The sequence below is a fragment of the Balaenoptera ricei genome, chromosome 7, assembly GCF_028023285.1.
Source record: "Balaenoptera ricei isolate mBalRic1 chromosome 7, mBalRic1.hap2, whole genome shotgun sequence".
NCBI classification, from domain to species: domain Eukaryota; kingdom Metazoa; phylum Chordata; class Mammalia; order Artiodactyla; family Balaenopteridae; genus Balaenoptera; species Balaenoptera ricei.
This window is the reverse complement of record NC_082645.1, coordinates 98,920,972-98,944,336: the sequence shown is the minus strand read 5'-3', so window position 1 is coordinate 98,944,336 and position 23,365 is coordinate 98,920,972. Positions and strand designations below refer to the sequence as shown.

Genomic DNA, 23,365 nt, shown 5'->3' with positions numbered 1-23,365 from the left:
AAAAGGAGGAAACATTTCCCAGCTCATTCTATGAGGCTAGCAGTTCCATGATACCAAAGCTAGACAGTCATTTGCTGAAAAAAATCTTCAGACCAACATCCCTTATGAACATTGATGCAAAACTCTTCAACAAAATACTAGGAAACCAAATTGACCAGCATGTTAAAAAGATTATATGAACACTATAACCAAGTGAGATATATTTCTGGAATTCAAGGATGGTTCAATATATGAAACTAGATACATATAATATACCCCTTTGACAAAATGAAAGAAACAAACCCACGTGATCATCTCAATTGATGCAGATAAAGCATCTGACAAAATACTCTTTCATGATAAAAACACTCAACTAACTAGGAATAGAAGGACATTTCCTCAACATAATAAGAGCCATATGGGAAAGACCCACGGTGAATATCATACTCAATGATGCAAGAATTATAGTTTTTTCTTTAATATCATGAAAACGGCAAGGGAACTTGTTTTTGCCACTTCTATTCAACATAGTACTGGGAGTTCTAGATAAAACAATTATAAGATAGAGAAATAAAGACATTAAATTAGAAAATAAGAAATAATATTCTCTCTTCACAGAATATATGATCTTGTATGCAGAAAACCCTAAAGATTCCACAAAAAACTGTTAGAACTAATAAACATATTCAACATGTTAGCAGGATACAAAGTCAACACAAAATCAGTTGCATTTCTATACATTAAAAAAGAATAACCTGAGAAGGAAATTAAGAAAATAACTCCATTTGCAGTAGCAGCAAAAAGAATAAAGGACTTAGGAATCAACTTAACCAAGGAGGTCAAAGAAATATATAATGACAACTAAAAATATTCTGAAAAAAAATGAAAGAAGACATGTATAAAAGGGAAGATATCCCATGGACTGAAAGACCCACTATTGTTAAAATATCAACTGATCTCAAATGCTCTAAAGATTCAATAAATCCCTATCAAAATTCCAAGTTTTTTGCAAATATAGAAAAATCCATCCTAAAATTCATATGGAATATCTAGGAACCTTGAATAGCCAAAACAATCTTGAAAGAGAACGAAATTGAAGGACTCACACTTCCTGGTTTCAAAACTAACTACAAAGCTACAGAAATCAAACAGTGTGGCACTGGCATAAAGACAGACATAGAGACCAGTGGAGCAGAATAGAGAGCCAAAAGGTTAACCCTTGATTATTTGGTCAAATGATTTTTAACAAGGATGCCAAGACCATTCAATGGGGGAAAGAACAGTGTTTCAACAAATGGTGCTTAGAAAAGTGAATATCCACATATAAAAGAATGAAGTTGGGCCCTTGCCTAATACCATATATAAAAATTAACTCAAAATGATCAAAGATCTAAACATAAGGGCTAAAATTATAAAAATTTTAGAAAATAAAATAAGGCAAAAGATTCACAGCATTGGACTTGGCAGTAATTTCTTCTATATGACATCAAAGGCACAGGTAACAAAAGTAAAAATAGATAAATTAAATATTAAAACTAAAAACATCTGTGTATCAAAGGAAACTATGAACAGAGTGAAAAGGCAACCTACAGAAGGATAGAAAATATTTGCAAATGATATATTTGATAAAGGATTAATATATGGAATATATAGAGAATTCCTAAAACTCAACAAATACAAAAACAAAACACCTCAATTCCAAAATGGGCAAAAAACTTGAATAGACATTTCTCTAAAGAAGATATACGAATGACCAATAAACCAATGAAAAGATGCTCAATATCACTAACCACTAGGAAAATGCAAATCAAAACCAGAAATGGGATACCCTTTAAAATGACTACTATAAAAAAATAAAATAGCAAATTGTTGGTGAGGATGTAGAGAAATTGGAACCCTTGTGCATGGTTAATGGGAATGAAAAATGGTACAGTCACTGTGGAAAGCAGTATAGTGGTTTTTCAAAAACTTGAAAATAGTATTACCACATGATTCAGCCAGTTTGCTTCTTATATATACCCAAAAGAATTTAAAGCAAGATCTCCAAGAGATATTTGTACATCCATGTTTGTAGCAACATTGTTCACAATAGCTGAAACGTGGAAGCAACGCACGTATCCATTGACAGATGAATGGATAAACAAAATATGGTATACACATACAATGGAATATTATTCAGACTTAAAAAATGAAGAAAATTCTGACACATTCTACAACATAAATGAACCTTAACGCCATTATGCTAAGTAAAGTAAACCAATGACAGAAAGACAAATACTGTATGATTCTAATTATATGAGATACCTAGCAAAAGTAGAGTCAAAGTAGCAAAAATAGTCAAAATCATACAGACAGAAAGTAGAACAGTGGTTTCCAGGAATGGGAGGAGAGGATAGAGGAGTTATTATTTAATTAGTATAGAGTTTCAGTTTTGCCAGATGAAAAAAGTTCTGGAGATGGATGGTGGTGACAGTTGCACAACATTATGAATATATTTAATATCATTGAACTGTACACTTAAAAATGATTAAGATGGTACATTTTATGTTATGCATATTTTACCACAATAAATATTGAAAAAAAATGCTAATGGGCTGGTGAAGAAAGGGACTGGTATTTGGAGTCAAATAATATTAACTGTGGATCCATGTTCTACATTTGTTTTAGAAATCTTAGACTTTATTCTGCTTTCCCAAAAGCTCTCAAAAACTTTATATTTGTATGGGATTATAATTTTTATATATCTATATTTTATGAGCTCTTTCAAAGAATTATAAAAAATACATAATTAACTCATGTTCAATTTAATTTTTGTTTCACATGATTTAAAATAAAACAGTACAAATATTTCACATTTTGAAAATATGAGATTTGAATGAATTAGAAATGGATTTGTGCTTTTAAGAATTTTTAGTTAGCATATTGGTCTAGATTTTTACTTGTGTAGTTGGCTTATCTTCTACATTTTAAACAATTAAATAATAGGTCAATTCTGCTACCAAATTAGAAATGAAGTGGAAGTTATGTATTAAATTACATATGATTTACACATAGAATTATAGAATATAAAAACCTTGGGCCATTTTCAACCAATGGCCAGGTTAAACTGAAGAGCAAATGTGGCCCAAATATCATCTTTCACTGACAAAAGAAGTGAGAATGAATGTGATAATACTTATTTCATTATATATATGATAGATTTTAAAATATCACGGTCCTCAATATTTTCCTAAGCACTTTACCAGTTAATGGGTTAAATCAAAAGATGAAAAACGCATAAAAAACACAGATGATTGTCACATAAACTGATATTAACCACATATAGCTGTCACATCAATGTCAATGAAAAGTACTAAAGTATAAATAACAGGAGTAGAGCTCTAATGACAGAGAAATCTGAAAAAAAGTTTTGTGAACTAAGTTATATGGAGTACCTAAAAAAATTTTATTAATATTGCCATTGATAATTTATTTGCAATGACAATGATATTTTTACTCTTTCAGTAAAAGTGTAGGAGATTTGGGTATATTCACTATGGGGATTTACTATTTAGTCCATTCCTATTGTAGAATGTTTCCAAAGGAATGATATTTTATTTTAAATTGAACTTTATTGATTCAGAAATTCTACAATTTCTAAACAGGGCTAACAGCCTTTTAAAGTAATATTAATGTCAAAATATGAATATAAATTCAGTAAGGATTTTCCCATTTATTTTGTCTGTATAAATTGCACGTTCAGATTTATTCATTAATTTCAAAGTTATAATTGAACAATGATTAATTTAAATATGGTGTGTCAGAACTATAAATAATACTGTAAGTCAATTTCTGACCTACATTATTTTTATAACATTTTTTTGTGCTTAGAAATTCAGTGGAATGCTGTCAGGTTAACTGCCCTAACTTTATCTGAGTAATGTTCCAAAGCTTCATATTGACAAGTGTACCTGTCTTCTGTTAACTATATATCCCAGGGCCATTTAAACCTTTAACTATTACTAATTGTGCCTGTTAGATTTATATATTATCATATAAAGCTAGTAGCAAGTAGTTTTCCCTCAATTTAGATTTCTCATCACTTATCCTTCTAATCATATACTCTGAAGTCATTTTTCAATCTAAAATAAAGGAAGAAAATTATAGGTTCTGTGGTTTTGATGGATTATGTTGTGCTATATGACTTATGGCATTATACTATCCTTCAGCTCTCTCTTGCATTATTTTCAGCTCAGTCCTAAATTAGTGTTTTTATTTTGATACTTAAATATTCAATTGAATTCAATTAAGGAATTTACCTGGTTTGAATATGATGCATTTTGTTTTTATTCAATTCCTAGTAATGTAATAGGCATGTAGATTGATTTTGTCTTTTCATCTTTCTTCTCCAAGGTTTTTCTATACAATTTCTGAGCATCCTCTGCATTTTTCTTGGTTTGTTGTGTGCCTTCAGTTGAAATTAAGAGAATATTCTGGAGCTGGGTAATAATTTATCACTCTACCATTCTGAATTACGTAATAATATTTGTCTCTAGTTTGCATTTCCCTAATAAATAGTCACCTAGGAATAGAATCTGTGTCCACTATCTTAGGACAGTTTTCCTTTGTATCCTACTTCTTAAGTGGGATCTAAACCATCACATAGCTCATGTAGATGTGGAAGAGAAATGACATTAAGATATCAAACCTTTTACGGCTTAAGTCCTGATGCTAAAGATAATAAGATGCCAGGATCTCACAAGGAGATGAGGGTAGAGGAGTTAAAGGACAAGGGGAAAGGCTACAGTGGCCTATTGATTTCTGTCTCCTTTGATAAGGTTTCTTCCCTCTATCCTATACCTCCACCTTCCCTGACATGTAACGCTTGTCGTTATGACATGCAACATGGGGTTAATATTAGGAAAACAGTGAAAATCTTTCTTTCAGAGCCTAAAAGTTTTAGGGGTGATTCTGGTCCCAGTAACATTCTACACTTATTTTGAAAATTCTTACAGGAAAGCAGTGTGACATGGTAGAAAGACCATGATGTGTTAGTGTTTCTCAGACTCAGTCCTGGATATTTTTTCTAATCTCTCTCTCTGCTCACCTAAAAGATATTATTTATTTACTTGACTTTAAATAAAATCTTAATGTTGGTGACTTAAAATTCATAACTGCAGCTTGAAACTCCCCTTCAGAATTTAGACACACATAGTTACTTTTCTCCTTGAACCTTCATTTGTTCTCATAAGAATCTCAAACTTATCCAGTGTAAACATGAACTGCTGATTTCTCTCCTGAATCTTTCTTCTACATTTCCCTCATCTTCTTCACCTCAGTAATGGCAAACCATGTCATTTAGTCACTGGGACAAGTCAGAAACCTAAGGGTCAAGTCACTTTCTTTACTCACCCCCTCCATGCCCATCTACAACCCATCACCACGTTCTATTAGCTTTACCTCTAAAGTTTGTTCAAATGTGTGTTATTCACTTCTCTCTACCTCCACTGCCTCCTTTGGAGTCCAATCCTGCACTTGTAGAGTAGCCCTATCAGTGGTCTCCCCACTTTCACTCCTAACCCCCTCCAATTCTTTTCCTACACAGTTGGTAGAGTGATCTTTTTAAAATGTAAATTAGATCATAACACTCTCCCGTGTTTGAAATCAGTCAGCCTTCATTTGATATTGGAATAAAGTCCAAACTCTTTAATGTGGCACCTGTCTATATTTCTATCTTCATCTCTCCACTTAACATCCATCACTGGTCACTCTCCTCCTTTTACACTTAATTTCTGATTCTTCCTAAAATTTGCAAAGTATTTTCTGCCCTCAGAGCCTTCCTACAAATTATTCGTTGTTACCTGTTTACGTGGCTGATTTTTCCTCGTATTTTGGTCTCATCCTAAATGTCACTCCTTCAAGAGGCCATCCCTATAGGCTCTGCCAATTACACTGTTCCATTCTCTGTTCTTTCATTTCATGACATTCAAAGTTTGTTACAACATAAATTTTTTGTGTTTACTTGCATTGTATCTGGCTGCCACATTAGACTATCAACTATAAGTTTTAGGATGGGCAAGACATGTTTGTTTCATTTACCACTGAATCCCTACTATCTAGTACAGTGGCTATCACATGTAGATGTTGTGTAAAAAATACGTACTGGGGACTTCCCTGGTGGCGCAGTGGTTAAGAATCCACCTGCCAATGCAGGGGACACGGGTTCAAGCTCTGGTCTGGGAAGATCCCACATGCTGTGGAGCAACTAAGCCCATGCGCCACAACTACTGAGCCCACGTGCCACAACTACTGAAGCCCGCACGCCTAGAGCCCATGCTCCACAACAAGAAGCCACCGCAATAAGAAGCCCAAGTACCAAAACGAAGAGTAGCCCCTGCTCGCTGCAACTAGAGAAAGCCTGTGCGCAGCAACAAAGACCCAACGCAGCCAAAAATTTTTTAAAAAATTAATTAATTAAAAAAAAAAAAAAAAAAAAGTACTGACTAAAAGATACTGTGGTCTTATATTCTAGTCCTAGTACTAAACATGCATACTTTTTTCTCTTTATCAAATGGACTCCAAAAGCAGAGCATTCTGAGTTATGGGGGGGGAAAAAAGGCTCCTTACTTGAAATCTAGCAGTATGATAAGCATGCAGCCTAGGAGATCTAATTATGCATCTGAAATCCAGTATTGTGACTTTGCAAAAGTCAAAAATATTCTTCATGTGTAAAATGAGAATATCTATTTGACCAGCAAACCCTAGAGTGTGTTATAAAAATCTAAAGTGATAATGTGCATAGATGTATCTTGTACTGCAAGATATACACAAATTTGAAAAATTGTTTCTCTGGGGCTGTCAATTGTCAGTTTGAAAATGTGTGGGTTTATTGTGCGTACCCTTCTTCTGTCTCATTTTCCTGCTTCTAATTCACCTGCAGTTTCAGATACCAGATATCCAAAGCTCGCTATAACAGTTTGTAAAGTGAGAGCTAATGCCTCTGAATGAGAGTGAGGGAGGGGATCTAGTAAATAGTCTGGTAATCTTTGAGTTTTATTCATATGTGTACTAGTGCATACACTTTGTGACTATTATGATCCAGGTAGATGGATTTGCCTGTAGCTGATTTTGGATCCAAAGCATTACTTTTATCTTTAAACATGTCTGAAGTGAACTTTCATATATCACCATCTAGTGGTGACCAGTAGAAAGAGCAAAAGCCCCATGAAGGCCTGTCAATCTATTCTTATCTATGGGTTATATAATAACACCCTACTTTAGAATGTCAGTGACAGTTCAAAATATCTTGCTGTCCAAGTTGTGTTTACCATTTTCTGACTATATTTAAATATTGCATAAAGAGTAACTCTCTTTAGAAAGCTCTATAGAATGCCAGCCGATTTTGCTGATGCAATGGTGTGTTTGAATGGTGCATTTCCTTATTTACCTCAGTAATGTCTGAGAACTTTATTATTTAAAAGAAAAATATAAAACTAAATGTTCTGATTTTTTATATAGAGACGATACCCAGTGTTGAGCTTTTGTCCGGTTGAGATGACATTTGCACTGACACAGCAACACTTTCTCACTTGGTCTATTTTTTGTTTTCAAAGCAAGTGTCTGAGGCCATGAAATAAGAGGACAGTAAAATAACTTACACTATATATAAAAAAAGAGCCACCATTAAGTGAGTATCTCCCTCTGGTTAGCAACCTTGTACACATATTCTCCCAATAATCCATAGGAAGGTATTATGACTGCAACCACAGAGATAATGAACTAGATTCAGAAAAGTTAAGTAACTACCTAAGATTACACAGCAAATAAATCATACAAATCTATTACTGCCAGAGGACTACTTTTTAACAGAACCACTTTGCCTGAAACCTTGGCAGTAACAGCCCTGAGCTCCACCAAATGAAGCAAATTCTCTCTCTCTTTCTCTTTCTCTCCCTCTCTCTCTCTCTCTCTCTTACACACACACACACACACACACACACACACACACACACATGAAAGATCTTACTTTGGATTGAATGTTAATGAATTTTAATGAAAGCTCTTAACATTTTAACTACACAAATATATTTGACTGGCTTAGCATCAGTAGTAGAGGCTACTGGGGCTTCAGCCAGGTACCTTTCTCTAGCCAGTACAGCATCCATCCCCCGGCTGCTGACAGTGTTAGCTGTTAATTGTCCACAAGGGCAATTTTCTCTAAAAAAAAAAAAAAAAAAATTGTCTTTTGCCGGAAGCCATCTTGCCTGGAAATGTTTGAGAAATTACCCGTCACCATGGCCGCCTGCAGCCAACAACTGACTGATATAGGGGCAGAAAGCTTGGAGCCTGTGCTTCCAGGTTAGACAACACTACAGACACTACAGTGTTAATCACACTCCAGAGCTCCCTGCAGACCAGGCTGAAGCTAGACTTGAGCTGAAACCTCACCACTTCTGGCTTCAGTCCCTTCCCTATCCTGCTTCCCTCACTCCATCACAGGTTTCTCTGAAGGGCACTCCCTTGCATTAGAATCCCTGTCCCACAGTTCAAGGTCTTCTTTTGGAGGAATCTGATGTAAAACAGAAGCTTATTGCAGTTTCACTACTTATTTTTAAAAATGCAGTATGGCAACAGAGCAACAATCTTATATAGGTACAATTTGGCAAGCAGAGTATTTTGCTTACCCATGGGTCCTTGTTAAAGAGAAGAAATATCACATGAAAAATTAAAATGTAAAGAAAACAAAACCATTCCAAATGGTATAAAATATCAGAACTGTCTCTTTGGAAAAGTTTTAAAAAAAGATATAAAGGATTGTACAATGCCACTAAATGCAATAAACAAATTACAGTTCATGATGAAAAGAGAGGAAAACAGCTTTTGGTAGAATATATTACAAAAATATAGCTAAATATAAGTAAGTAAACTGTGCAAACAAAATACTATTTTCTCCTTGATTTTTGCCCCTGGGTATTTAATAGAAGAAACAAATCTCCATTTCTCCTTAAGAAATACAATATGGACTGCTTTACCAGACTGTAAAGTAACTCAGTAGCAAATTTAACATTATTCATTAATTATTTCACACAGACATTATTTTCTTAAAGCAACAGGAAAAAAGAAACATTAAAGAAAGCAGAGCATTGAAAGAGAAAATGACTACTTTGTTCTACATCAATCTTTTATGCTTTTCACCTTTATCCTAGTTCTGTCTTTTCAAAGTCAAGTCCAAGGACTCATTCAGACTCCTTGAATAAGAACATATTGGAATTGAAGCTCAGGAACCTGCACATTAAAGCGTTTTCAACTCTTAAACTTATACTGTTATATGTCAATTATATCTTAATAAAGCTGGTGGGGTGGCAGTGAGGTAGAAAAAAGGCACTTTAAGCAATAGTCTTCAAAATCAGTCTCTATGTACCCTTGGGAGTCACAAAGAATTTCCTATGGGTACATGGGCACATAGGCACATAGTTACATGATAATCATTCCTAGAACCTCAACTTCTATAGGAACTCCTTCTTAAAATTGGTTCACACCATTCTGGTTCACAGCATCTTGACTTTTCCTTTCCAGCTTCCCTTTTTTCAATCATTTTTTTCCCCTACTTTGCTAAAGAGAAGTATGTTATTGCCCTAGGTATAACCAAGTCAGTCATGCCAAACCAAGGAACGGTTAGAAAATGGATGGCTCCTAATGGATGAGTCTTACAGGGGAAGCAAAGAGAGTTTTGGCAAGAGACACTGAAGATGGCCGTGCCTTTTCCCCTGCAAACAAAATCTCATGGCAAGGTCTCATGTTTCTTTTTTATCTATCTATCTATCTATCTATAGCTATCTATTGTTTTACTGTTTTATCATTTTATCTTCCTGTCTAGAATTCAGAAGAGGTGATCTTAAGAATGGATATCACATTTTTATTTGAATTGATAATGAAGTTAGTTTGATTTGGCTGATTGGTTTGATAATAAAGACTGGTTTTTTTTTACCATTTACCATAAACTCAGTAATTTAATTGAATAATTGTAGTTGCAGCTATAAGCTTTTGGCAAAAATATATTTATAGCACAATTACAATATACAACATGTTGGGAGATAATATCCTCTGTGACTACTTAATTTTATGAAACAATTTTAGATATCAACTTTGTGAGAGAATATATACTATTTTTCAAAATGTTCAGGCATACATGAAGAAAAAAATTGATGCACATTGCTCTAAAATTTTCAAACCATATGTCCTAGATAAATTCCAAAGCAAACCATACAATCTGGCAAATGAGGAAGAGAGGAAGTCTGCAAAGGTCCCACTCATATTTCTTTTAAATTTTATTATCTACCTTTAGTCTGAGAGGAGTACCAGAAACTGTCTGTATTGAGACAGACACAGAGAAGAGACCTGGAGAAAATTCCAGTGACACAGCGGTATGAATGTTTAGAGGCTGACTGGTATCTGACTGCTTATATCTACATGCACAAATCAAGGTAGAAAAAAAATAATGTAAAATAGGGAAACGGAAGATAATTTTAGGAAAGGGTGGTCATTTTGAAGGTTGGTTCACTTAATTAATTAAAATTCTTAATCATTCTATTATTTCCAACTATAAAATCTGAATTTGTAAAAATTCTAAGTGGCATTATCTAGTTCTTCAAGGGGATTATTGGTAGTTTCAATAATTCAAAAGATAAACTATGTGAGCTCAATTTTTGATAGAAAGAGAAACACACATCTACTTTAAATAGTCACATAAATTAATATACATGTAGAGGAGTTAACTGTATAATTAAGTTGATTTTTTAGAAGAACCTCTTAAAAACCTCTCTCTTCCCTGGAGTATTTTCAATCACTCTATCAAAATATCATGGAGAAAAAAATGTAAAAAGATGTTTATGCATTCAATACAGAAAATTCATATTTGGCATTTGCTGTTTTTGTGATAGTCTCCTAGGATCACATTTCACTGTAGTCTTAAAAAAATTCTCCAATTCAAGCTTATATTTATAAAAGGTGCAAAATGCACAGGTAGAGTATAGGATTTTATCCAAAGACAAGAAACACTGTTTACATGACTGGCATTTAAAATGGTTATGAAAAAATTCTCAACATTACTTGTAGCATAAGAATCATGAATGTCCTAGAAAAGACAATGATAACCTTAGCTGGCATGAAAAATAAGATAGATTCAGTGTTTAATGGCTTTTGTGATTTCTTACAATGTGAACTGCATGTTTTATAAAAATCCCTTTTAGTTTCTGTTCTCAAAAGCCAGCTATCCCATTATTATTCCACATTAGTTCCATTCACTGATTTGATGAGTAAAGGCCTGGTGGCCAGATGCAAATTCTGCTTTCTGATGTTAATTTAACAAGCAGAATAGCTGTGAATCTGTCATTCGCCAACCAAAAGCTTGGAGGAGTCACAGAGGATCCTTGTGAGAGGTATCACACAAATCTAAGCAATACAAGGTAATTATATGAATTGACTTAGTTCTGAAAGTGAAAATTCATATGACTAAAAGAGAAAAAGCCATGATTTTTGTGTAAAGATTTGAGCTCTTTCTTGGTCAAGAGATGTTGCTACGTATAAAATACTACTCATTTTCTCCTAAACCACACCCAGACTTTCAAAACCTGCTTATAAATGAAGCACAGAGAGAAATGAACAATCTCACATTTGAATCAATGAGTGATTACTATGAAATTAGTTGATGACTCTGCTATGAATAAAAGACAAGTTACAAGGATAGCTTTGTTATTTAAGCAGTGTGGGATTCACTGTATTAACAGATTTTCACATTTGAGCAGCGTTGACTAACAGGAGTTCAATATTCCTAAAATTAGTATTCAGGATCATAGCAGGTAAATACAAGGCTAAGGAGAGACTTAGAGGTAAAGCTATGTTGCCTCTGAAGACTGAACCATTATATTTGCAAAGAGTTTGCATTTTTATAAATATGAAAAAATATTCTATGTGGATTAGGTACAAAAGAATGTTTAGTTTCTGAGATGTTAAGAAGTCCGGATATCTAGTTCAATGAGCCCCTTGTATTCTGAAATATGGAATTTCAAATGTTTTGATATTTGATTTGAAGAATCAGAGATAATTAAAATAACTGCATTCAGACTTAATTTTCAGATGTCTCTTTATGGTTGTGCCTACACAAAGACCAAGTACAGGGGACACATTCTTTGTTGTATAGCGCTTGTCACACAGTATGTGCTTTATAAAAATGTGTTGAATGACTGAATACACAATGTCTTTGAACGACTGTACGGGACAAGAATAAGTCTCCCTATAGAACCTCATTATACTTTCAAATATACTTAATGGCATGTCTAATTAATGCTCTACTGGCAGTACCTCTCAAATTTTAATTGCAGACTCTCGTTCTCCAGCTTTACTGAACCAGTTTCACGTGGTCAAGTCAGAGGTTGAGCTAGGTGAGAGGCAGATATTCAGGGAGAAGTGAAGACACAAAAAAGGAATGATCTGGGCAGAGATAGGAGGGCAGACACTCTTGACTTGTTCAGTGTCTCATAACTAGAGCTTCTTAAGGCTCTGGAAGGAGTTGCTAAAATAGAGCCTCAGCTTTCAAAGTCATATGTTCTAAAAGTCTCTACAATCTGAAAATCGAGAAAAATGCACTTTGATAATAAAAAAGGAAGAGGTGGGGCTACCGAAAATAGCTACTTTGTATAAAATGGAGAGGCTAAGAGATATGGAGTCATAAGAGTCATCTGAAAGAAATAGACAGCTAAGATTTGGTTAGGCAGATTTGTCTTAATCTGAGGTTCTATTATGTATTGTGTCAGACATTGTTGTTTACATGACAGTTGCCAATCCTCTTCTGCCTGGTTACCTCCTGCTATAGACGATGGAAGAGACTCTTTCCCAGTCTCTCTCATAAGTAGGGGAGGCATATTGTTTATATCTGGCCAATGGAATATAAACTTAAATTGCTGATAAATTCTGGAAAATTTCTTGCTTTATGATAAAAGGGACAAATATATGTTGAATGAATGATGGGTGGATGGATGAGTGCTTAGGTCTCATAATCAGAACAAATGATATGATTGGATTGCCAAGATTTTTTCCCCCATTTTGCAGTGATTTACAACTCTAACATGCCAATATAAAATACTGATAACTTAAAACATAATACCTACCTCTCACCTGCTAAGCAGCTTAGTCGAGGTCAAGGAATAACAGAGATATTTAAAACAAGACAAGAGTCTTATGGATTAAAATAGAAATATACAGGAACTTTGTGTGTGTTTGTGGGGATGTGTATTGATGCTTGCATATTCATTTAAGGTATAACTACTTTATGCCCATATAGTGTCCCATCATAGTCGTTCCTAGGAGAATAAACTTTGAAAATCTTCTATCTGTCCCTTCTATTGAAATTATTTGCATATTGCAAAAACTCCTGCATTGAGCTCTTTACATCCCCTAAGGGAGAACTCCATCTTGGCAACTCTTAATACACTAAGTCAACTTAGCATTCATTCCCTCCATCCATCCCTTCTCTTCCAAGTGGCACACATGATGTAATGTTACTGCAATGGAAGGGAAGCTGTGTGGTTCTTGACCACTGTTATTCCTCCATGGTAGCATCTACTGAATCATCTGAGTCATTTAACTCCCTGGTCATATAATTTGTACTAGTATACTAAACCACTTCATAATCATTGCTCTGCATTGGTCTCAATCCCCAGTAACTTTTTTTTCCTTTCTTAGACTCTCTTCTTTTCTCCCCAGCCCATGGATTCTTTATTTAGCTTAGAGGAAAGAAAATCCCCAAATTATTAGATTCTCAAACATCTTTCTCTTACACTTAGACCATGGACTTAAACTTGAAAGATAGGATGCTTTATGCTCTAGCTTCATCGTGAGCTATGATGACTGCTGTGGCAGTAGAGAGCTCACTGAGAACAGTTCTATGGGGAAAGACAGCGTGGTGGGGTGAAGGTGGCATGGATTTCTCTGATTAATACCTGACAGTGTCATTCCACAATTTATCCAATAAGGTTTTTTAAAAGGATTAATCCTCTAATTTTCAGCTCATATTCATGAATTTATTGATTTAATTTTTGTTTTTTGAACACTGACTATTTTATATCTGTCTGGTATAATGCTAGGTATGTCTGAATAGAGTGCTTAAGAAGAAAGACAAGGACTCTGCCTTAACAGAACTCACAATGTAGTTGGGGAGAGGGACTGTAAATTAAATAAATAGAAAAAGATTATAAAGTAAATAAATAGAAAATGAAGAAATGTAAAATTTGATATGAAGGAAAAAACAGACTGAAGGTATCGCGTTGCACACCTATGGCAGGGCTACTCTAAATATAAAGAATGGGCAGGTCCTGCTGCTCTCTGATTTCCATATAACTCTACATCTGTCTCAGGCAGCCCTTTGCCTCTCAGTTCTGGATTAAACAGGCAGTTTTGGTCATGTCTCCACTAATTTGCTCTCTCTCCATCCTGCGAATTTTGCTTGCTCTGCGAAAACTTCTCAGACCTCTCCAGTTCAGGCAGAGCTCCCCATCCTTTGGAATAAAATAATATATGTGCTCTTTCTATATTTGCATGATGTTTAAGGAAAAATGTCTTTGTAATGTCTCTGGTTCTTCTGTCATCTCATCTCACTTATCAAGCTTTCTGTAAACTCTTTTTATCAGATAGGAATTAAGTTAGGGGCCTTGAATATAGTTACATTGGTTTGTGCTACTATGTATTGTTCTTTCTCTTATTTTACCCCAAATTAGTATTCTCATTTCCAAATGCAAAGTATGTCCACTCAGTAACTAAGAAATAAGCTTTTCCACAATAACCATAAGTTATCAGGTGCATATTATGTAGCAGGAATTGTACTCACTAATTTGCATAAAATTTCTCATTTTATGCAGAGAAGAACCTTATGAGAGGCAGATCCCAGCTCAGAAAGGTTATTTTCTTGAACTGTCTGTACATGCTGGATTACAGTGGAATGTGCTTAGAAAGCAGGGCTGCCTCTGCAATGAGCACTTTCTGAAGCATTTTTCAGCCTTTGCATAAGTCAATTTTGTGTGTGTGCAAACCTACCTTAACTGTCAGTCAGCTATGCACATTATTTTTTTTAATCTTTAAATATAACTAATTATTGATGTTAATAAGCAATGTGATTCTAAAAGGTCCAGCTGCCACCTTTTTATATCCATAGCAATATTCTAAATGCAAAAGCAAAAACTAATTTTTTTAGAGACTTGAAATCATTATTTCTATTTTGTCATTAAATTACTTAAATTTTACTGAAGGCTTTCTATTGGAATTAAAATTCATTTTACAGAGGCCTATCTCCCTAGGAACTCAACAACTAAAAAGCAAAAAAAGAAAAAATTGAAAGCTTTAGGTTTTCAGTGATAAAAGTGATTTGTTGAATTATATGGCAATAATTACACTTATAAATCCTACTATGAGATCAGTCAGCCATGTACTGCCCTTTAAAAGAAACCAAAACTGCTGACAGATGTCTGCTAGCTATCAGGCAGTAAGATTTTTATCAAATTATGCCCTTTCATTTTTGGCTCTGAAATTGGTTTCAAATTCACCCTTAAGAAATGCACGAGTAATATTCAACCAATAGCTGGCCTTATAATGTACTGCAGTTCTTCCTGAGAGTATTGTGGGGTGAAAAAGAAATGCTTACATTTCTGCTGTTATGTAAGACAAAAGAAATGAGTCTAAACATTAATCTGTTACGGGTAAGCCCAGCTATTCCAGTTATGTTAACAGTAAACTGTTAGTGAAGATTAGCAATTATAGAGAGATTATGTTGAAATCAGTGGTTACCATTACCAATAAAACTTGACGAGGTTTCAACTATATATTTTTGTGACATAAATAAGCCTTGGTAGCTTTTAATATCAGATAATTATGATCAAATTTTATTTAAATGATATACCAGGAATCATTCATTTTATCATCTAGATAAAAGGAACATAGGAAGATGTTTACCACGTGTGAAAGTGAAATAAGGAGCAAAATAGAACACTAGCATATTTTATGTGACTTGTGGTTGGCAAACCAGTGCTGTAATATCCATTCTTTGGATATCACTAGAACACTTGATTCAGTCTTGGTTCCAATATATCACATTAACACTTATACACCTTGTAAATCTGTATCCTGACAGCTTACACAATTATGTAGCAGCTGTGAAAAGATTGAAAGTTAAAAAACAAACAAAAAACCCCTGAGCCTTTTGACTCAAGATTTTTTTATCCTTATCATGAAATACATATACATAATGCACATGTCGGTCATCTTGTAGCACTGACATTGAGCAGAGAAAGAATTGCAAAAAAGGCATATTATCTTTTAATCTTGGTTGTATAACGCACACATTAGCCTATCCGTTAAATAGTCTGTTAATTATTCACATCTATTTTAGATTACACTGTCTGAAAAGACATAGACCCTATTTGTGGATGTCCAGTGTACTATCAGTATGTTTGCTTTTAAAATGAGGAAACTAATTATCTGTAGTCTCAAAAATCTAAGAATAATAAAATGAGCAAACTCCTGAAAACTACAAAGTTTATTATTTAGTGTAAAGTATATCTAGAATCTCCATTTTTATTTTCCCCCCTTCTTTGGCTATAGTTTTTTCATCTCCAGTAAAAGGTAGAAAGGACAAAGAGAAAGAGATAAACTATTCATTTTACTCCATGATCAATCTAGTGGAAGATATATAGAAGATTAAAGACCATTAAACTTCTGAGATAACATAGGGTTCCAAATCATCCTTGCAATCCTTGTCCTCAAGGAGTTCGTGTGTATAGCAGCACGTACGTGTTGGTGGCAGGTGGAATTTAATAGCATGCAGTTTTGATTTTACAGGCCATCTAAAGAGTACTTCAAGTCACTACGATGCAAGAAGCTTTCTGTCATAAACTTGACTACATCAGGATCGCCTTAGACATTTCCTCTTTTTTTATATTTTAATGCAAAAATTAAACCCATCCGCTTGACTACCAGGTATTTACCTGGTCTAAAATATGCAATTTTACATCTTATGAAAGTGACAATGGCAGAGAATTACAAGACCTTTTGTTTTATAAAGTTCAAACTTAGATGTGTAAAGAAGGAAGTAAAAGTAGAGGAAGGAAAGAGGAAAATTATGTGGAGCTAGAGCCATGCTCTAGCAATTCTTGTGCCCTTTATAGAGAAGGTCTGTGAGTGGAGAAGCTGTGCATTCCCCTCCATTAGGTTTCTTCCCTGTGTTCATTCAGCAAGATTGGTAGCCAGCAGAGTCAGGAACTGATAAAAAAAAAAGACTGCTTATAAAACAGGAAGCTTTGTTAAAACCTCCCTTGGGATCACTTTAATAGAGAAAGCACATTATATCTGCCACCATGTCAAATCAGAGGCCTCTATTTTGTACTATTTCCTTTAGCCAAGAAATGTGACTTCCCTTCCCTCTGCTCATTATATCATGTTCAGTTGACATGCTTCTGTCAGCTTAGTACTACAGAGATAGATGTGTTATAAGTATACAAATTTAAAATCTAAAAATCACATTTATCATTTTAGATATTCCCCTTTATTACATCTGCTCACATTTATTGCTTTTCCTCCTTCCCAGATGTTCTCTTTGAAACTATATTCTGACTATTGCTAATTTAATCCCTTGCAAACAATATTTATGTCCTTTTTTCTGAAATTATTCCTAAATTTAGTTGTAAAACATAAACTAAAGCTCAGTAAGTAAAATCAGCCAGAAGTCATCTTTACTTTTGAATAAAACAGGGTGCTTGTATCTTTAGTACAACTGTTAACTAAACCAATCAGGGATGACTTCAACTGAGAGAAAACACAATTTTTTAAATGAAATCCATTCAAGGACAAAATGGCCCCAGGTAGGTTTGGTTTGAGTTTAGACTAGGCAAAGATCAAAAGTCATTTTGCACTGGCACAATATTAGAACTTTCACATTCAGCCTGAATTATTAATTATTCCAGAAAAGTTCTTTAGATATAAGAAAAGTCTAATTCTGGAACCACCATCAGGGCCCACACTGCAAGACACCATTCACAATTTATACCTTACTACTGTAATATGTGTTTGGTTGGTCCGCCTCTGAGTATCCAAACATTCTTTGCCTTACTTCTGTGATTATTCTATATACGACAGTGCATGGTGGTTTCTGAATTGCTACCTTGTTCTTACTGTATTAACTTGTCATTTAGAGGGAGCATGAATGCTGACTTCTCAGAAAGAATTTGTTGGTAATTAAATTGGAAGGACAGTATAATCTATTTATAGCTTTTTAAAACTTATCTTGGGAATACATGAACCCTGAATGCTCTTCCAGGGATCATAACAGGACTACATACTAATTCTGAGTTCTGGGTAATTTTTATGATCAACTGTTCTTTTCACTGAAATACTGCATCCATTACCTATCAACTCACTGCAGACCACTGTGGCATCATATAAGAAAGGAGGATTAGAACAAAAAAATTCCCACTCTGCTCTGGACAAATTCCCTAAATACTATGGAATATGCATAAATGTCAGGCCTGTTTCATTCTTCCTGCAATATGTATATAAAACATATAACCTTGAGCACAATCTGCTGGGTAAATTCCTAATGTCCCTCTGAATTACTCTCCAACTATAGGCGATGTAGGTATTGTAGGCTCTGGTGCTTTTATATGTATCTTCATATTTAGTAAAACTGATATTAGTTTGTCATGAGATGGGGGGTGGAGGATGCAGAACATTATTTATCTGTATAACTTTATATATCTCCATGCTAGTTATCTAGGGGGATTTATATAAAATTGATAGTCTCTTTCTAAATAATTGCTAACCCTAAGTGGCCTAGTAATATCTGAACTACTCTAACATCAATTGTGTAATTTTCTGAAAAATAATAAAAACTGTTAAATTCTAGGCACATGAAACCATTTTTGTCAGTTATAGTGTTCCTCATGAGTTCAAATTAAGTTGAAATCGAAATGTACCAGTTTTATGTGGTTGACAAATAACAGTTCGCTTACTGCTGCTGATAAACTCAGAGTCAGAGGTACGTGTAATATTTTGTGATATTGTCCATGAGAAAGCTTCCTGTAGCCACACATCCATCCAAGCACATTCATTATATACCTATTCGGTTGAAGGTATTGTCTATCAGATTCATTTTATTTGACCTCTTAAGTTAGCCAGAGCCACCTTTGCTGGTTCTGTAATAAATAACCCAGTTTCGAAGGAATAGAAAGAAGTGAAGAGAAGACGAGAGGCCATTTTATGGAGAAAGGTATTTTGACATCATGGAGCAGTTCTTCATGGAAGAGGAATTGCTCCTCTGGGAAAAGAGGTGGTTACAAACAGATGGTCTTTACTAAGCAGAATTGACAGGTCTACAGGTAATGAATTGGCATCTATAAAAGAGGCAGTTTATCCACTGAGGTTTCAGCACTACGGGGCCTAATTATTCCTGACATATTGCCCATTTCGTACGCTCACAATATTATGGCCAAATAGGAAAAAATAATTATACAAACTAGTAGCGCAAAACTCAAGGGAAACAATGCAGGTTATAAAAACATTACCAGAGAATGGGTTCTTTTTGAATGCAGGTCCATCTGTTCCTTCTAATTCTGCAAATGGTGAAGACCAAATGCTATTACAACAAATTCCTAGGGACTAGATTTTTTTTGCCTTATACATTTAACTTTTGTTTTAGTAAAAGTTTCTAGAATAAGCAAGTGATTGGAGCTTGGAAATATTTTCATTATTCAGATACTATAGCTGTAATATCTTGTTGTGTATCTAGTTTTGTTGTTTGTTTTGGTAGAAGCGTAAGAAGGAAAGCATGGTAGGTCATCTTAGCTCGTAAAAGAAAAAATGTTCATAAGTCAAATGAAAAATTTATAAGCATTCCACTATATGACAGACACAGCTGTGCTTTTATTTACATTTTACATATGATAAATAGCACTTCTAGAAGAAGGACTTTCAGAAGAATAAAGTTCCAGAAAATGTTTTCTATTAATAAAATCATCAAAATATTTATGTAAGAATGTTTAAGTTTAGATACTGGTCATTAGAAATTAGAAATATTTAATACTAAAAAAGCCTACATGTGCTATAAAATAAACTTACTTGTATATGCAAAGTGACATACCTGTAAGATATCTGTAAGCAACATATTTTCACGCATGACTCATATGACTCAGCCTCATTACTTTATAGACATTCAAAAGCAATATGAACTTAAAGATCACCTGGAAAAACTTTTTTGATTCAATTCTATTCACTCAAGAAATTTCTTGATTTTATTTTTTGTTAGCAAGTTCTAGCTTTGGGATAAAACACACACATCCAGATGTTCCTTTAGCACGAGATTGCTGAACCAGAGCCATATTATTTTTTGTTCAACCACCTGTGTATTAGCATCTGTTTCCAATTCTATATATGCAGTTTTCTACATTGATTACCATCACTTTCATTATTTCACAAACTACATGATGTAGCAACCACAAGACTCTTACATTCCAATTTCCTAGATTGGTTTATTATAAAAATACACTACAGTGTTTGCAGAAACCCAACATCTCTTGTCTAAAGAAACGCAGTCAAACAAGAATTTTTTATTCCAAAAATATCCTAATTAGATCTAATTAGATTAGACTAAAAAAACATTTTTTTAAACAAGATTTTTATGGGTAATACAAATTAAATATGACCATTATAGAAAATTTCGAAAAGATAACCACCTGTGTTTCCTTGGTTTCTTCTTCTGCATCATGTGTATATACAAATATATATATACACACATATATTATATATATACACAAATATATATAATATATATGTATACACTTAATACTTACATATTAAACATATATACTGAAGTATATGTGATATATATACTTTATATAATAGTATATATATTACATATGTATGTTTTTAAAAATTGGGAGATACACATATCTATATCCTGTTTTATCTATATCCTGTTTTTTTTTTCACTTAAATTTATCTTGAACATTATCTCTATAATTAGAAAATTATTGTTAAGTCATATGAAATTTCTGCTTACAGGAAGAAGTTCACTGTTTTTATGAATTATTATTAAACCTCATTGTAATGTTAATTTGACACTAGCAGAAGTATAATCAATAGTCAAAAAACCACAATACTAATATTTAGTCTTACCATAAATGCATCAACACAAAGCAAATATAACTTCTATAAGCAGCTTTTTTTTGGACAAAAGGCCTTCTTTTGGCATAATTCTTACTGCGTTTTCAATGATCTGACTTTCTGAGGTACATAAACTTCCACTTCTCTTTAGGGCAGGCTGAGTGAGGAGTTCAGAAGTTGAAATCTCAGTGCCTTCATGCTTCAGATTTTGCAATCATGATTATAAACTTTATAATCTAATTGTTATATGTAAACTTAATAATTATATGCAAATGTCTCAGTCCACAGATAGTTCTAGAATTCTTTCTGCTCTAACCATACTTATTTCAGCACAAAATCAGCTTCAGAGTAAATCCATAAACATTTATTGGCACCCACAATAAGCCAGGCACAACATCAAAGATGTGGAACACGAGGGTGAACAAGTATCCCTTTCTCTGGGAGTTCAATTCTGCAAGGGAAACACGTGAAACACAACTTAATGCTAATGCAATTTGATGAGCAATAGAGATTGTACAAAGTGCAATAAAAACATGGATGAAGAAGAAACCTATTCTGACGGAGAGATGGAGTTGAGGAGTAGAAATGAGGGAGTGATATTAGAAAAAGTGCTATATCATAAAGAATGAATCAGGGTTTTCTACACAGAAAAGGGGAAGACAGGAATTCACAGAGCAAAGATGTTGAATCCTGAGTAAAGAAATGGCTGGTAGAACAGCAGCTCCCATCAAGGATTTAAAAAAAGGAAACTGCCATGATCGGGTCAGTCTTTTTAAAGACAATTCTAGGGGATAAGATTTTGCAGCTATTTCTCAAGCAAAATAGCCCTTGGTGATAGTCCATATGTAAGGAAAAAGAATTTTTTAAAAATTCAGGGGTTTTGAGCTTAGGCAATGGTGTGAATGATGCTCCTTTTTACAGAAAATAGGATATACATGTCTAATAGGACAATAACTTCATATCCCTTGGCAAGAAAGATGGTTTTAGATCTTATATAAATATAATAAGCTCACATACTAAAAGTTGCCATTAACAGGGTATCATTTCAAACATTAACCTTAAAATTAGACATGTATTAATTTTCTAATAATTGTTCCATATTTATGTGCATTCCTGGAGTTAGGGTTTAGCCCTAATTAAAAACAAAGAGACATTCCACAAATAGAAATGAAAAAAAAAAAACAAATAATCTAGCATAAAATTCCACCCGAATGATCTGCTAATAATGTCTAGAAAAACTACTGTAACATCAAGGAAAAATACTTTTTTTTTTTTTGGTAAAGTACTCTTTTTATAAAAACATATGTATAAACACACACACATAAAATAAATTCCACTAGAGTCTCAGGGGAGAACAAGCAAGCTCAGAAAGCTTTGAAAAAAATTGACCATTACTGTATTTCTATTGTAATGTGAGATACTTGAAGAAAGGATTCAGGGGAAGATTGTCTTATTGAGCTCCAAAAGGAAAAGAGTGTACAAACTGTACATTCTTTGGAATCAAAGGAAAAGGAGAAGAATCTTTTTCTTAGCGTACCTTATAAAAATCCACAAAATTATAGGGCTATTTTACTTTCTTTGTGCATAGATGGAAGAGCCATTTGCTAAAATAAACCTCTGAAAAACAACTTAGTAGCCTACTTTGAAAACTACAACTACAGGGTAGAGTGAAATGATAAGAGGGCATACTAAGCTCTGTTTGGAGGATTTTTTTTTTCATTGTAATTTTTACTATTTTCCACAGGTCTATATTGTAATTTTCAAAATTTGCATTCATTTTTAGGGACAACTATTTATAGCAATTCTAACTCTAGTAATACTATATTTTTTTTACAACTTCTTACCCTTCAGAATATTTTAAAATATATCCACTTAGATACTGTTTATTTTGATCCATTTTAACCCTCAGTTCTTTGGTGGGGAATTTGCACACACTGTCATCAAAAAAAGTCTTTAATAAACCTATATGTAATCTGGAGCCACCCTAGAAACACAGGTTAAAAAAATGTATTTCTTGGTGAAATACAAATGAATATATTCTAATATCTCCTTGGCAAAATACAAATTTATTTGTAAACAGTAATCATCTTCTTTATTATGGAATATTCCAAGGAATCACTACATATAAAATAACAAATACATCAACTCTCATTTCTATTTCCTCACCACCCCCCAGTCAGTTTCCATTGATTGCAGCCCAAGAATCCCC

The 23,365-nt window shown here is 33.8% G+C and overlaps 1 protein-coding gene across 1 annotated transcript in view; it reads right to left on the bottom strand.

Moving 5' to 3' along the window:
- The window catches only part of SPAG16 (sperm associated antigen 16), a 910,587-nt gene that overhangs the window by 205,671 nt on the left and 681,551 nt on the right, over positions 1–23,365 (bottom strand). The gene's annotated exons all lie outside the window — the stretch shown is intronic.